We start from the raw sequence: 13,780 nt of genomic DNA, 5'->3' as shown, positions 1-13,780 counted from the left end.
CTGGTGCATTTCTTTATTTTGGGTGAACCCTCTAAATTCAACTTATTGAACACAGCGGTTAAACTCTTACAGACCACAGGGCCAAAGGCCTGTGACACCCACGCTTACACCACACAGCCACGGACCCCCTCGACCCACCAGAAAACCTGCATCATGGGAATAATCTCAGTTTTGGGCAGAACCTCCTGCCCTAACATGGCTGGGGTACCCCGGTGGTATCTCTGGTGCTGCTCATTGGTATCTCTAGTGGCACTGCTGTTCCACTTCCACCATCTGCCGTGTACTTTCTGCCGAAGACACCTCCCTTTTTTTCAAATAGCTCTCTTCCTGCCGTGTTCTGCCAGTCACCACCAACAGCCTGACACTGCCATTCAATCTGTCTCTGTCTCAATGTCTGCCCTAGCACTCAGCAGGTCCTTAAAGCCTGCAGGATTGTCCAGCTTGTCACACTATTGGTCACTTTCACTCAACACACGTGTCATAAATACTGAAAAACATAAATTTTCTTAACATTATATGTGTCCAGTAATTTGTATTGCTTGTATTATATTGAGTTGAGAGCTAATTTTTTCAGCTAGCAGCAGTATGGGTTTGAAAGATGGTTTCATGCAACATTTACACACACAGGTGATTCCATTTTATTATAATATGCAGACACATGTTTACAGTACATGGATATATTGCATATTAGAAAAAATGCAAAACCTATTTGTCACTTTTATGATGTATCTGTGTGGTTATCTTATTGTGTACGTAGGTTTGGAAAACGAGATATTTCTGTGCACCTCGTGTGTACAATGAAATAGAGTCCTGCAGGGGCTCCTGCCCATTCAGAGACAGATTTGTAGACACAACATATTCCTGAATGCATTTGAAACGTTCAGGAGTAAACATTCTGGTGTATTTTGTGTCACTTTCTCAGTTTAATAAGAAAATATTTTATATTATGTGAACTGACAACATAAAAAATGTACCCAAAGTGAACTAAATATGCTCCACACTTATCGGAATGGTGTGGTTTTATTGCGTAAGCATGCACTCATGTGAACACACACACACTCACACTTTTTGTCCAGTCACTGTCAGACGTTAAAGTTTAAAGTCCTAAAGTCAGTGATAACACAGGGTGAGAGATTTATGGGCATGAGAAATTTATTGAGTTTTTTCAGCTAGCTGCAGTATGGGTTTGAAAGATGGTTTCATGCTACATACACACACACACACACACACACACTCACACACACACACATATATATATATATATATATATACACATACACATATATATGTATATATATATATTGTGTTACAGTATTGTGTTACTGTTATTTTCAGCAGGTGATTCCAAAGCACCCTACACAACAAAGGTAAGTAACGTGTTAGTAACGTGTTGATCTGTGTATTTGTAATGTTTGATGGGGTTTAAGGCATAAGTGACAAAGCTGGGTGGGATGTAGGGTGCTTTGATTGACCTTTAGGTGTTACTTTATGTGTAATGTGTTTTTTCAGGCATCCATCTTAAAGAAGCAGTGGGCATGAATTTCTGTACTTGGATGCGTGTGTGTGTGTTTTGGTATAACACACTACCTGCATGTTTACACAATTACATGCAAACAACTCTTCGTGGTTATTTACCCTGGTCCAATTTTTAACCTGGGCCATGCCTTCAGGCAGCTCCAGTCCCTCCTGGCCCTCAAACCGGCCCCAGCCTCCATCTATTGGGAGTTAGAAGGAACGGCACATGCTTCTATCTGGAGGTAAATCACCATATTGGTGTTGCCTTTTCTGCTTCTGTATAGCTGTTATAACTGATGGAATGTGGAATTAGGTGTATGCATATTTCACACATAAACGCTGACACAAATAGGCTCCAACCTTGTATCATCAGTGACTGAGTCTGTGTTTTTTCTCTGATGTATTTTGCATTTATACATGATTTGAATTTGAAGCTTCTTCTTTGCATGTTTCCTATCCATAATTCATGTCATCTGCAATCTTAAGTCAGTTATCTCCACTGTTTTCTTCTGGAACATTTTGATTAGCCACTGTTTGCCTTGTTTTTAAATATTATTGCCTTGGTTTCTGTTTTTATTATTTGCACCATCATGAAAGCATAAATATGGCTCTTTCCAGAAAAGCTGTTGGACATAAGAATGTGTGAAGATACAAATTATGAAAAGTGTCCTTCACATAATAAACGGGCATTCTAGTCACGTTTTGTCTTTGCCTCCTGCATGGCATTTATCCATCATCTTATTGGTTGGCATGCCTGGCTCCTGCCATCATCACCATGGCAATGTGAGTGTCCTCCCAGTAGCCATCACCATGGCAATGGGAGTGTCCCCCAGCAACCATCAGCATGGGCCGAATAAGCCTCTTAACCAAGATCACCATGGCAATATGTGCCTGCTGAAACACCGGGCTGTGGTATGTCTGCGGGTATGTACCTGATTTGGAAAAAGGAAATTAGGACCACACTGGCAAGAGCTGTACCATCAGACACTGGTGAGGATTTTTTTCTTTCTATCGTGCAGTTTTTCTCTGCCTTTCTCAAATCCACTGTTTCACATCTCATTGTATCAGTGTAGTGTCATGGTGTCACTCTGTCCAGTGCGAGGTCCAGCAGGAGGCTTAAATGGCACCGATGGAGCCACGGTCCATCCTATCCTGCTGCTGAATACTCCAGATCCTTCTGGGAGCTCACCAGCCCCGTCTGCACGGGATATCATCTAGTGTCTGTGTCCTGACACACAATAGTGAAAGCTGACAAAGCCACAGGGGGCGAATTTAGGAGGGGGCCTGGTGGAGAGAGAAGCATGCCACTGCTCTAGCAAGGACATGGACGCATGACACACAAGTGACACCCCCGTAAACAAACACTATCTCTCACATACGCACATATTTATACAGTGTGGACACACTCATGTCCAAAATGTGCTGTTACACTACTGTAAAGACACACACACACGAACACACACACACACACACACACACACAGTTAATTGTGCATATTCATGAGCATACATACAGGGTGTTCCGTTTCGCAAGGCTGACTTTTATTGTTTCCCTGGTGTGTACAGTGTATGTGTATGCAGTGCCACACATGGGCATGTTTATATAAGAGTGTTGGTGCATGTGTGAAAGCATGTGTCTCCACATGTGTGTGCGCGTTTAACTAAAGAGCCTGGTGGGTATCAAGAAGCATAGCTTTAAGGTATGATATGTTAATAAAATGTGTCAAGATGTCTGGAACCCTTTCTCTCTTTATAAACAAACTTACAGTCTGAGCGCTGCTAATTAGCAAGCCCATCTGTTCAGTTTAGCAAAGTTGTTGAGATTTACCACGGAAACTGTAAAAAGACAAGCTCACTTCGACACGGCAGATGACAAGTGTTAGAAATCCCAAATTCAATTCCCCAGCCTGCAGACTCTTGTTGATTCTCTTATTCAATTACTTGTCTATTAATAAATTGTATTTATTTATTTGAAAATAAATGAGACAAGCATCTTTCTTTTTTTGTCTGTCGTGTGTTTAAATGGCCGCGGCGGCACATTTACACAGCAGCAGGACCAGAGTGTTCGCTTAGGTACAGCATATGAAGATACAGGGTAACATTCCCCAAACAGCATCGTCCAAAGCTGTGGCAATTTGCTGGGAGAACATTAATTGCTGTGGCTGGGGCCCAGGTTTTGCATGCTAAGCACTCTGCAGCAAAGTCTGTAACATGTGTGTATGAGCATTTGTGTTTATGACTGAGAGCGCTTGAATTTGCTCGTGTGTGTGTGTGCTTGTGTCGGGTGGAGGGTGGGCAGAGGGGGTCCATCTGCTCTCTTCTGCTCCTCTGCACTGATATAAGATTACGTTAATCTGGGTACTTGTCAGGACAGGTTAGTGAAAGCAGACGACTGGGTGGAACTCATGCTAAACAGGTTGGCTAGAAAACGGCTGTTTTTGCCCTCAGACTTTGCCGTGTGGGTTTTGGCACTAGGCAGTGGATGGTGAGCAAACACTCCCATAGCTGCAGTGGATTTTCTGCACTACAGAGTTGCAGATATTGGCCAGATCATAATGAACCCACACCGCCTAACCTTTTCAGGTAGTTAAGGGGAGTCAAAGTGTGTGCAAAGTGATTATTAATCCAACCAATCTAACCAGACTCTTGGTCCTTGTTAATTGATACCCATTAGCCCTCTGTGTTTCCCTTTGCATGTTTGTTTGTACATCAGGGTCCTGTGAGAGTCAGGCCCTTAGTTTGTGTCCCGTCCCATCAATTAAATAGCCCTCCTAAACCCCATCCTGCATCCTGTGCACTTCTGATTTTGTGTTCTCTGTAAGCACTTTAAGGCCGTAATGATTTTGTAACTTGTTATGCTAATTAGAGTGGCCCTCTCAGACGGTGCAGCATGGAAAAGGATTTATTGCCCGTTTGCTTGGAGGGAAAGAAAAGAAAGAGAAGTTAGAGTAATTAATCCCGTTAGCCAAGGATAATTGGGCAAAAAATAGCCCTGCCACTGGCACTGACTGGGAGGAGTTGCAGTTAACCCTGTTTCCTGTGTTTTATTTCCAACTTAATGTTTCCTCTTGTCTAAATTTCCTCTCAGGATTCCAACTAATCGGCTTCGCCTGTGCACCATTGGTGGATTGAGGCAGTGATTTGAAGGTGCCTGAATTCAATCAAACATCAGGTATAGGCAGGTAGTTGCTCTCCTGTTCCCACATAAGGTTTAATTTGGATAGGGCAAAAGGTAACAGAAATGTAAAAGGTATCTCATTTCAATATATCTATAAATGCTTTTCATATTCAAACAATCCAAATAAATAATGTTCAGAACATCTTGTCTGTATGTAAATGCATTTTGTCAGATTGCTTAAAATAATTTTGGATGCTTTCAATAATGGTAACTCTGCAAGTACATTTAGAAGTGACTCAGTTTGTTTTCTATATGAAGACAATCGCTTATTTTTCTAGGCAGCACATGTTCAGAAATGCATTACCTTAATTACCCACTGTGGACAAATGAATGTTCCCATTTTATGACCTTATTAACTGTGGTTAGGTTTTGTCTTTCACCTAAGTCTTTTGCATTAACATGTTTTAATAGGAAAAACATTTTCCACTTTTTACAGTGGAGTTCCCATGCACTTACCCTTTCTATGATTAGCTGCAATAACAGGCAGTGCTAACTGGTTCCATACCCACAATCCTCTCCCTCAGGAGGAACACTCATCTGTTTTTGTCAGTACCATGCCGGGACTGTAACTGGAATAGGCAGATCCTAATTTCATCCACTTTCAAGGAATTTACAGGCTTAAACAAGACCTCCTTAAAGAGGTTTTTGTGAAGGAATACAAAACAGGGGGAAATAAAGAGGAAAACTGTTTCTGTTCTTCAAAATGGTCTGTTCTCAGTATCAAAGTGCTCCGGTGTTATACAGAGAATGTGTGAAGATAGGAATCTATCCTCAAATTTGACCTTTGATGTAGAATTTTTCTTTTTTGATTACATCTTACTGGATTGTTATTTCTTTCTTTTTCATCCTTTTCTGTCTTTCTTTCTTTTCCTCGTTTATTCTTGAGCGGCATAAATGTCCCCTGAATGACGGGAAAGGCATGATAAAAAAAAATCATCATTTCTGGTGTGTTCTTGCTAATTGTTGTTTTGACTGTTTTCAAGTTCAGTTATTAGCCACATTAGGTCAGGTTAAGGACAAGCACGATGAGACAGAACCAGGTAATTAAGAGAGGGTATGGAAACCGGAGTCAGCCCTGTCCAGTTACATTTGACTTCATTAATACAGCTAACTAAAATCAAGCGTCATAATGCTAGCAGGAAGGCTATGTTTTTCTCAATGTGATCTTGCAGCCCTGCCTCCCAGACATCACAAAAGACTGTTTAGCATCCACAGTATGGCTATTGTCATTGTCAGCCATAGGATAAGAGGCAAGGGCAGGGCAGAGGAGAGGCTACCAGGAAGAGAAGTTAGACAGAGGGAGAAGGGGGAGAGCACTTGACATACCCTCATGCAAGCAAACCCCCTCATTAATTACACCCTAAAGATAATTATTTTCTTGATCTGTTTGCTCTCTCTGGCCACATTTCCTATCGTGCTCGTATTCCACTCTCCTCTTGTTTAGTTATTTATCTGTTTTTGTGTTTATGCCCCCTCCCTGCTTATACCATATGGTTGCAGATCAAATAATGTCAAACATTTTGCCCTTGCAAGTTTTTGCAATTTGCAGTTTCCAAATGTGAGACCTGTTGAAAGCAGGAGTGATAATGGACATGCTCTACCCCCCGCAGTTTTTGTCCCACCATATCTCCCTTCAATTAATGCTACAGCGGGAGTTTCATGTAATAACACTTGCACTTCTGAGCTGTCCGCATGAGAGAGGGAGACGATAGGGAGACAGGAGAACAGAGGAGGGAACATAGGGAGGAGACTAAGATTGGAAAGAAAAGAAGAGGGAAAGAAAAACAATTAAAAGCGGGGAGGGATGCCATGACGGGCCTGTGTTGTGTGGCCATGTGAATGTGGCCATGTCAGCTAAATGGAGCAGAGAAGGGTGTGATTGGTGGTTGGTAGAGTGCATGCTAAGCTTGTCTATCTTTGTTGCTGAGTGCAATCAAACTGGTGCCAGCAGGACGGAGGATGTGTTGACAGCTGTAATTACCCATCGCCATGGTGATCACTTTTGGAGTGCCATGGATGGCCAGTGGAGGCCCCTCCTCCAGTCAGCCTTTAATCAGATTGGGCTGTCAGTTGTCAGGTAGACATGGGTGGGCCGGACACTCTGTACGCGTACTGTCTTGGGCCCCTAATTATTAGATATTTTCCTCCAAACAGAAGCAACATTAGGAGCCTAAAAATACATGTGTGTCTCACAGTTGTGAGGTAGGCTATATATAATGTCTTCACGAATAAGAAGAGCCACTCAAATGCTTGTCCATGTCCGGAGTGTGAGTGGATTTGTTTTTGTACGTGTGATCAGCACACAGGATGTCTCTTTGTGGTTATTTATACCATGTCTTTGAATCTCCATATCATAGCAAACATAATCATTGTCTCACTGCTGCCATGTTTGTTTACATCTTACTTATACTTTGTAGTGATACATTCATTGTGTAGTTAGAGGTGATGACACAATTGAGATCAAGATTTTTAAAACCAGGTGCATAGAAAAAAATATAAATCTAATTAAGTCTCTATCTGTATTAAGTACTGCTGCACATAAATCCATGACAAATGTTTTAGAAGGCCTTTTTAAAAGGCAGAATAAATGACAAAAAGTTAATTTGTTTTTTTACTTAAGCAAGTATACTGACACTGTATGTAGCTCATTGTCCTTTAATGGGATGCAGACGTAGCAGCCTATGATGGTGCGATGCTTAAGGTAACTAAGAACGCCAGGTACAGCCTGATAATGTCAGTGTGATAATTAGTGCAGAGAAGCTTAAACCAGTGGCCCACAGGGAGACAGCCCCTGGTGTGGAGAGATGGCACGCAGCTGGATCATACTTAATTAACTAATTGAATATCATTTTGCCAGTTAGCTGGAAATTAGCTAGAAATTAAAACATGGACAAGCATGACATTAAATGGACATTATAAAATTAATTTGAGAGAATGCTTTTTCTTGCAAAAGCTAATGCTCTAATGATGAGAGTTGATTTAATTCCATTGTGCATAATTAATGTTGTTCATCACCTGATGTTCAACTTGATTTACTCAGTTTTGGGCCGCATCACTGTTTGTCATGTTCTTTACTTGCCTTCTCTTACACATTTAGACTTTTTTGATAAACCAAGGGGAGTCTATATGTGTTTGTGTGTGTACTATACTCTACTGTATGACTTTCATTAGTCCCCTGTGAGATGCCCAGAGTAGCTTCTTGCTGTGAGGAGGAAGAAATATGGCTTAAGGAGGCAAAATATCTCTGGATATGATAAAAAGGAGGTCAGGCTCATCTTGGGTGACAATGGGACACAGATTAAATTCCACTGACTTGGTCGGCATTTATCTAAAATTCTGTTTCACACATGCTAACTTTATTTCATACCACTTTCTTATCACATGATCACACATGATGTGATTTTAAAAGGCAAATGCAGATGTTTGGTGTTTAGGTTGTTAGTTGTTGTCACAGGGTCAAGCACCTTAAGGGGACACCCTGCACAAGATTGGTCTAATTTGAAACTGACAACATTTTTCAAACTTAACAACCCCAGTTAAAAAATATAAATATATGTATAAAATATAATGCAGTCAGAATTTGTTTTTTCATACGTGGTTGATGTTGACTGTCCCCTTTTACACTCCGTCTTTCAAAAAAGAACATTTCTCAGTTATTGTACGTTTATGTTCTTGGTATGTACCAGTGATGACTCATAATTTCCAGGAATTCAGGAAACATCTTTAATTAAGAATTTGAAAGAACAATTATGAAGCCAGGGTGTTTGTTTTCATTATCATGAGACATTGTCATTTATTCAAGCCGTCAGCTGTGCCTACCTTCACTGAATCTTTGTGAAGAATATGTTATAAAATGTTATACAGTGTATGTCACAGCAGATTCAGACTTCTTAATATAGACATCAGCATGAGACATCAAAACCCACAGGTGGGGCCCGCTCACTACTATATCCTATTTGCTGTGCCATTGCCAGCCCAGTTGCTTTCCATGAGCTAAAAATAAATAAATAATAAATAAAGTAGAAATTAATCCCTCTGGAGCTATTGTGGGCATTTCACGTCACCTGCTACCGTGCTCCCCAGCTGCTTCTGCATACAGCAGTGTGTGTGTGTGTGTGTAGGTGTGTCTGTGTGTGTGTGTGAGAGGTAGAGCACGAGAACACATAAATTTAGGGGTGTGTGTTTATGCAGTGGCCTGCATGTGCTACAGTATAAGGCCCATATTGGCAGAAAACGAGTTGAGGACGTGTTTGTTGAGTGGCTGAGCAGAGATTCACAGTATCAATAATGAGAAATATTACTGCTTGTTGAAATTCATCTGAGGAGAGAAGAGAGCATCATGTATGTATATACTGGCTTTATTTATTAATTGTCACAAAAGACCTAAAAAAGTCTGTACTATATTTTCTTCTTCAATCATGGACTCATTTTGTGACAGGCAACACCACAACCACATTCTGCATCTGTGATTAGCTCCACTTCCCATGTATTGATTTGCAATTAAACAACATGCTTACACACATTTCCTGCAAGTCTGTGCTTTAAGTGCCAAGTTGGTGCCAATCGCGGCGCGGCCACGTTTTCCTTCCGGTCAGTTCCTCGGCCATATAATTTCAGTAAATACAACGATCACAAAGTACAAATACATCTCAGCCACTCAAAGACCAAATCTTGAACCCAAGGCTCAAGATTCAAAACCTTTATTGATCCCATGGGGAGATTGTGTTGGCTTGTTAGAGCTGCTCTCTACATGAAATGTAGAAAAAGATAAACCACGACAATAAACAAGTACAAACTACTGATCAATAAGTAAGAAAAAACACAGCTAGAGGAGTAAATATAAATGAAATAAAAATAATATTATTTGTCCATTTTGACCATTTAGTCCTCCTCCTTTTTACAGAAGGGGGATGAGTTGAACAGTTTAATGGCCCCTGGGAGAGAGGATCTCCTGTGGAGTTCTGTGGTGCACTTGACTGTGATCAGTCTCTGGCTGAAAGTGCTCCTCTGTGCAGCCAGCACACAGTGGAGTGGGTGGGAGGGATTGTCCGGGATTGAGAGGGGTTTGGACAACCTTCTTCTCTCAGCCACAACATGCAGAGGGTCCAGCTTCTCCCCCAGAACAGAACCAGCCCTCCTGATTAGTTTGTCCATCCTGTCACTGTCTGGGACCTTCATATTGCTGCCCCAGCGAACCTCAGCATAGAAGATGGAGCTGGCTACCACGGACTCATAAAACATCGGCAGCATGGTGCTGCAGAGGTTGAAGGACCTTAGTCTCCTTAGAAAATACTGCCTCTGTGTTTTCCTATATATTGATGCTGCATTAACAGACCAGTCCATTTTATTGTCCAGGTATTTGTACTCCGAAAGAACTCCCACCCCCTCTCGCTGCGTAGAGGGAGGATTGACAGCAGTCCCGGACTTCCATAAGTCCACCACCAGTTCCTTTGTTCTGCTGATGTTGAGCTGGATGATGATTTTGCTCACACCAGTTAACAAAACTGTCCACCACTGATCGGTACTCTGTGATACCTTCACCCCCTCCACCCATCCGAACCATGGCAGGTGTAGTCAGACGTATACAGGGTGAAGAGAAAGCGAGCTAGAACTGGCCTTTGGGGAGCACCTGTGCTGCAGGTCGCAGTGTCTGACACACAGTTCTGGGGTCAGTCAGTGAGGTAGATATGTTTCAGAATGGCTGTGTTTGTTCAGCGGAGAAACAGACCACAGAGAAATTTTTCTTCCTCAGATCTTAACACACCCGCACACAATAGGCGTTCAGTATGTGGGGGTCAGCACAACAAAGGGGCTTATGGCTTGTTGTTTCCTAATTAAGAATGTAAAAAGGGATTAGGCTTCAAACAGCACAGTTTTTGTAGTTTCCTTCTTCCGCCAGCAGTTGAGATACGGGTTGGCCTGATGGCGGCATTAGCCCATTATAATTGTCTTGTTTTATTTTTCGGTGCACAGTTGTGGCTCTTCCTGTCCTTCTTACTCTCTACATCTCCTTTAAATCCCTCTGTCCCCCCCCCCCCTTTCCCTAGCAGCCAAAGTAGCACAAAACGTACCACTAGAACCCCCTTGCCCCACCACCCCCACTCCACCCAAACCCCCTTTTTCTGTTTCTCTGAAATAAGCAGTATTCTCTGGCTGTGTTTGATCCTTTGACTATGCAGGGGCTTCATGTCTGGCCAGTGTTTTTGGATCAGCAGGTAGTCGCAGGCAAGCTGTTAAAGGGGTCATCATTCTTCTCTCTCTCTCCCTCTCTGCTCCTCTCTGCTCCTCACACACAGATGGGGACCTGCTGAACTCTGCCAAAGGTCAGCGCTAAATTACATATTTTATGAAATCCTTGGTTCAGGCTTTTGAGAGGGGATGAAGAATAATGAATGGCTGTGAGGAAAACAATTATCTGACATTCTCATTAATCACACTGATTATGGTATTTCATTGTTTCAGCTCAAAAATCATTTTGGACATTGTTAGAGCTATTTTTGTAAATATCCAGTTTTAATTTTTATACTTGCTCACAATAAATTGACATATCTAAAATATTTTTTCTTTAGTTCTGTGGATTTAGTTTTCCTCCTCCACCCTGTGCAAGTTGAAAGGCCTGTGTGAAATGTGTGATGTTTGGAGAGGAGACATTTTGGCTGGCATCCAGCTCATTGTACACCAGTCTGGACTGAGCTGCCACAGCAGCTTTAACTGGCTGTACGGCAGACAGATGACAACTGTCGGCACGCCATTCAAGACCTCAGAAGCAACATCTCCCCCCCATGTCCGATGCATTAGGAATGGAAATCAGTGTTCTTTTTGGTTTAACTGCCTATATCCTTTGTTGTGAGAGGATGGATTTGCCTGTGCATGTTTCCCTGCTTGCCAAACTGGGGCTGAGATTTCTACAGTTCATGTTCAGAAAACAGTTTGGGCAGTGATTCTAATATGAGTAACGTGTGGCGTGCGTATGTCTCTGAGTGTGTACTAGTGAGCATATGTGTTTGAGTCTGCATAGACACCTGTATCTGTGTGTGTGTGTGTGTGTGTGTGTGTGTGTGTGTGTGTGTGTGTGTGTGTGTGTGTGTGTGAATGCATTATTACGCTTGCACACCAGTGAGATTTTATGCTGGGGATTTATGTAACTTAAATAGTATTTTGTCTTTCTCACAGCTCCTGAAGGACATGAACCTTCAGCCACGTCCTGCCTGAAACAATATCTTTATTGGTGTAAGTATTTCTGGTCTCTAACTTCATGTTAAAATATATATTGAACAATATACAATTTTGTGTCCAACTCATGCTTTTCTGGTGACCACATGGAGACTGTTATTCATTTGGGAAGTTTGTAATCATCATTTAAAAGAAATAAATAAGTGTATGGGATAATCATTTGCCATCAGACTGTATCATCTGTCATCAGTTGTTTTGTCCCCTCTGTGGGACTGAACTATATGTGCTTACACACTTCTGGAACAGGACATTTGAATGTGCAAATACACACAAAACGAAATAAAGAGAAAATAAAGGCAAACCTGTGCGTGCACGCACATACACAATCACACTCACACACTTCACAGAGGCTGTGTGAGAGCCAGAAAGCAGAGCCCGAGGGCTGTTGTGCCTCTGATGTTTGTATTGTTTACTCTGTTGTCCCAGTGCATGTAGGAGATTGTTGCGCACTTAGGCCTCACTCTAGCCATGTATTATTTACTATGACTGTTGTGGACAGCAGGTTACTGTCCAGGAGAGCTGAAAGGCTGAGCAAAGAGAGGGGGTTAAAGGAGGCAGAGATCGAAGGAGACAGAAAGAGATCATTGACTCCATCTTTTCCCCCAATATTTGTTCACATACTGCTTTTCTCTCCTTTTCGGTTTGCCTTTGATCCCTTCTCCCCAAACCTCCCCCTGGGTCACCAGCTGTCAGACAGCCAGAGGAGGGTGCCGCCTCTCTTCTTACCCTCTCTCCTCTCACTTTTTGCCGTTTGGGATAAACACACCGTTTAGCACCCGAGGAATCATGTGGGAACCCCAGGTAAGTGAACCGAAGCCACACAGATGTTAATCTTCCCTCGCCCCCCCTCAGACGCGCACCGCACTCCTTCACCTCCTTCTAGGTCTCTCCCTTCCTTTTTTCCACCCTTCTTGCCCTAAGTCTTTGAAATCTCATTGAAGACAGCAAAGTGGGAGTTTAAGTCTCTTGATTAGATTTCTTTTTTAATAGAAGAGGAGAGGGAAGGGGTGGCAGATAGGAGAGCGGGATGTATCTCATGGCTTGGAGTAAGGGCGTCACTTTGGGCATGCAGGCAGGTGAGCTGGTCCTCACCTCACTCTGCTCATCCTCCTCCTCCAACAATCCGGTTATCTGTGTCTATTACAGAAGGGTGGCTGACATCCTGGATAAATCCTCACTCTTCCAGACATTTTCTGGGGCCCTATCAGCTGGGGACAGAACCTTGAGCTCTGATGGGAAAACTGGTCCAGGGAAATTGAATTAGCTATTGTGTCTGGGACTTCATTGATTGCTATTAGAGTTGGCCTGGAGCTGAGGGAAGGAGCGATGAAGGGAATTAAGCTGGTCTCCAGTTGGTTTCTAGAAAGTGAACTTAGGCTCTGTCAGATTCAAACACTTGTCATTTTACTCTCAAGCCATGGTATTCATATATCCAAGCAAAGAGCAGAGCTTGAACATATCAGGGCACGAGAAGTATATTATCAAGACAATGTTCATACTGCCCTGAGTAATGGTGTGAGTCAGTCATGTTAGAAGTGGATAACAATGAGAGTCAAACGTCTATAAATGTGACAGGTCTTTTGGCTGGAGATGATGGATGGAGTCTGTGATGCAGACACTTCCTGTTTCTCTGAGTGCAGAGCCACGGATGAAAGAGCTGCGGTGTGTTTTCAAACTGAGGAAGAACAATAGGTCAGAGGAAGAAAGAGTTACCCTGACCTGACCCCCCTCCTTCTGTTGAGGCCGGGGCCTGATAGTTCTGACACCACTGATCTCTCTCCGGCTGACTCACACAAAGAAAGAGACAGGAGATACCTGTGGGCATTGTGTGCTTCAGCCGCTGCTGCTGCTGCTG

General features: G+C 42.6%; 1 long non-coding RNA gene across 1 annotated transcript; it reads left to right on the top strand.

Annotated features, from left to right (window-relative positions):
• The first annotated feature begins 1,452 nt into the window (after window positions 1-1,452).
• Window positions 1,453-4,794, top strand: LOC137133134 (uncharacterized). Its single transcript, XR_010915209.1, has 3 exons — window positions 1,453-1,757; window positions 2,315-2,505; window positions 2,612-4,794. It is a non-coding gene; the product is annotated as an uncharacterized lncRNA (long non-coding RNA).
• The last annotated feature ends 8,986 nt before the right edge of the window (window positions 4,795-13,780 follow it).

The sequence above is a fragment of the Channa argus genome, chromosome 9, assembly GCF_033026475.1.
Source record: "Channa argus isolate prfri chromosome 9, Channa argus male v1.0, whole genome shotgun sequence".
Taxonomy (NCBI): Eukaryota; Metazoa; Chordata; class Actinopteri; order Anabantiformes; family Channidae; genus Channa; species Channa argus.
The sequence above is the reverse complement of the archived record's forward strand: the minus strand, read 5'-3'. Positions and strand labels throughout refer to the sequence as shown.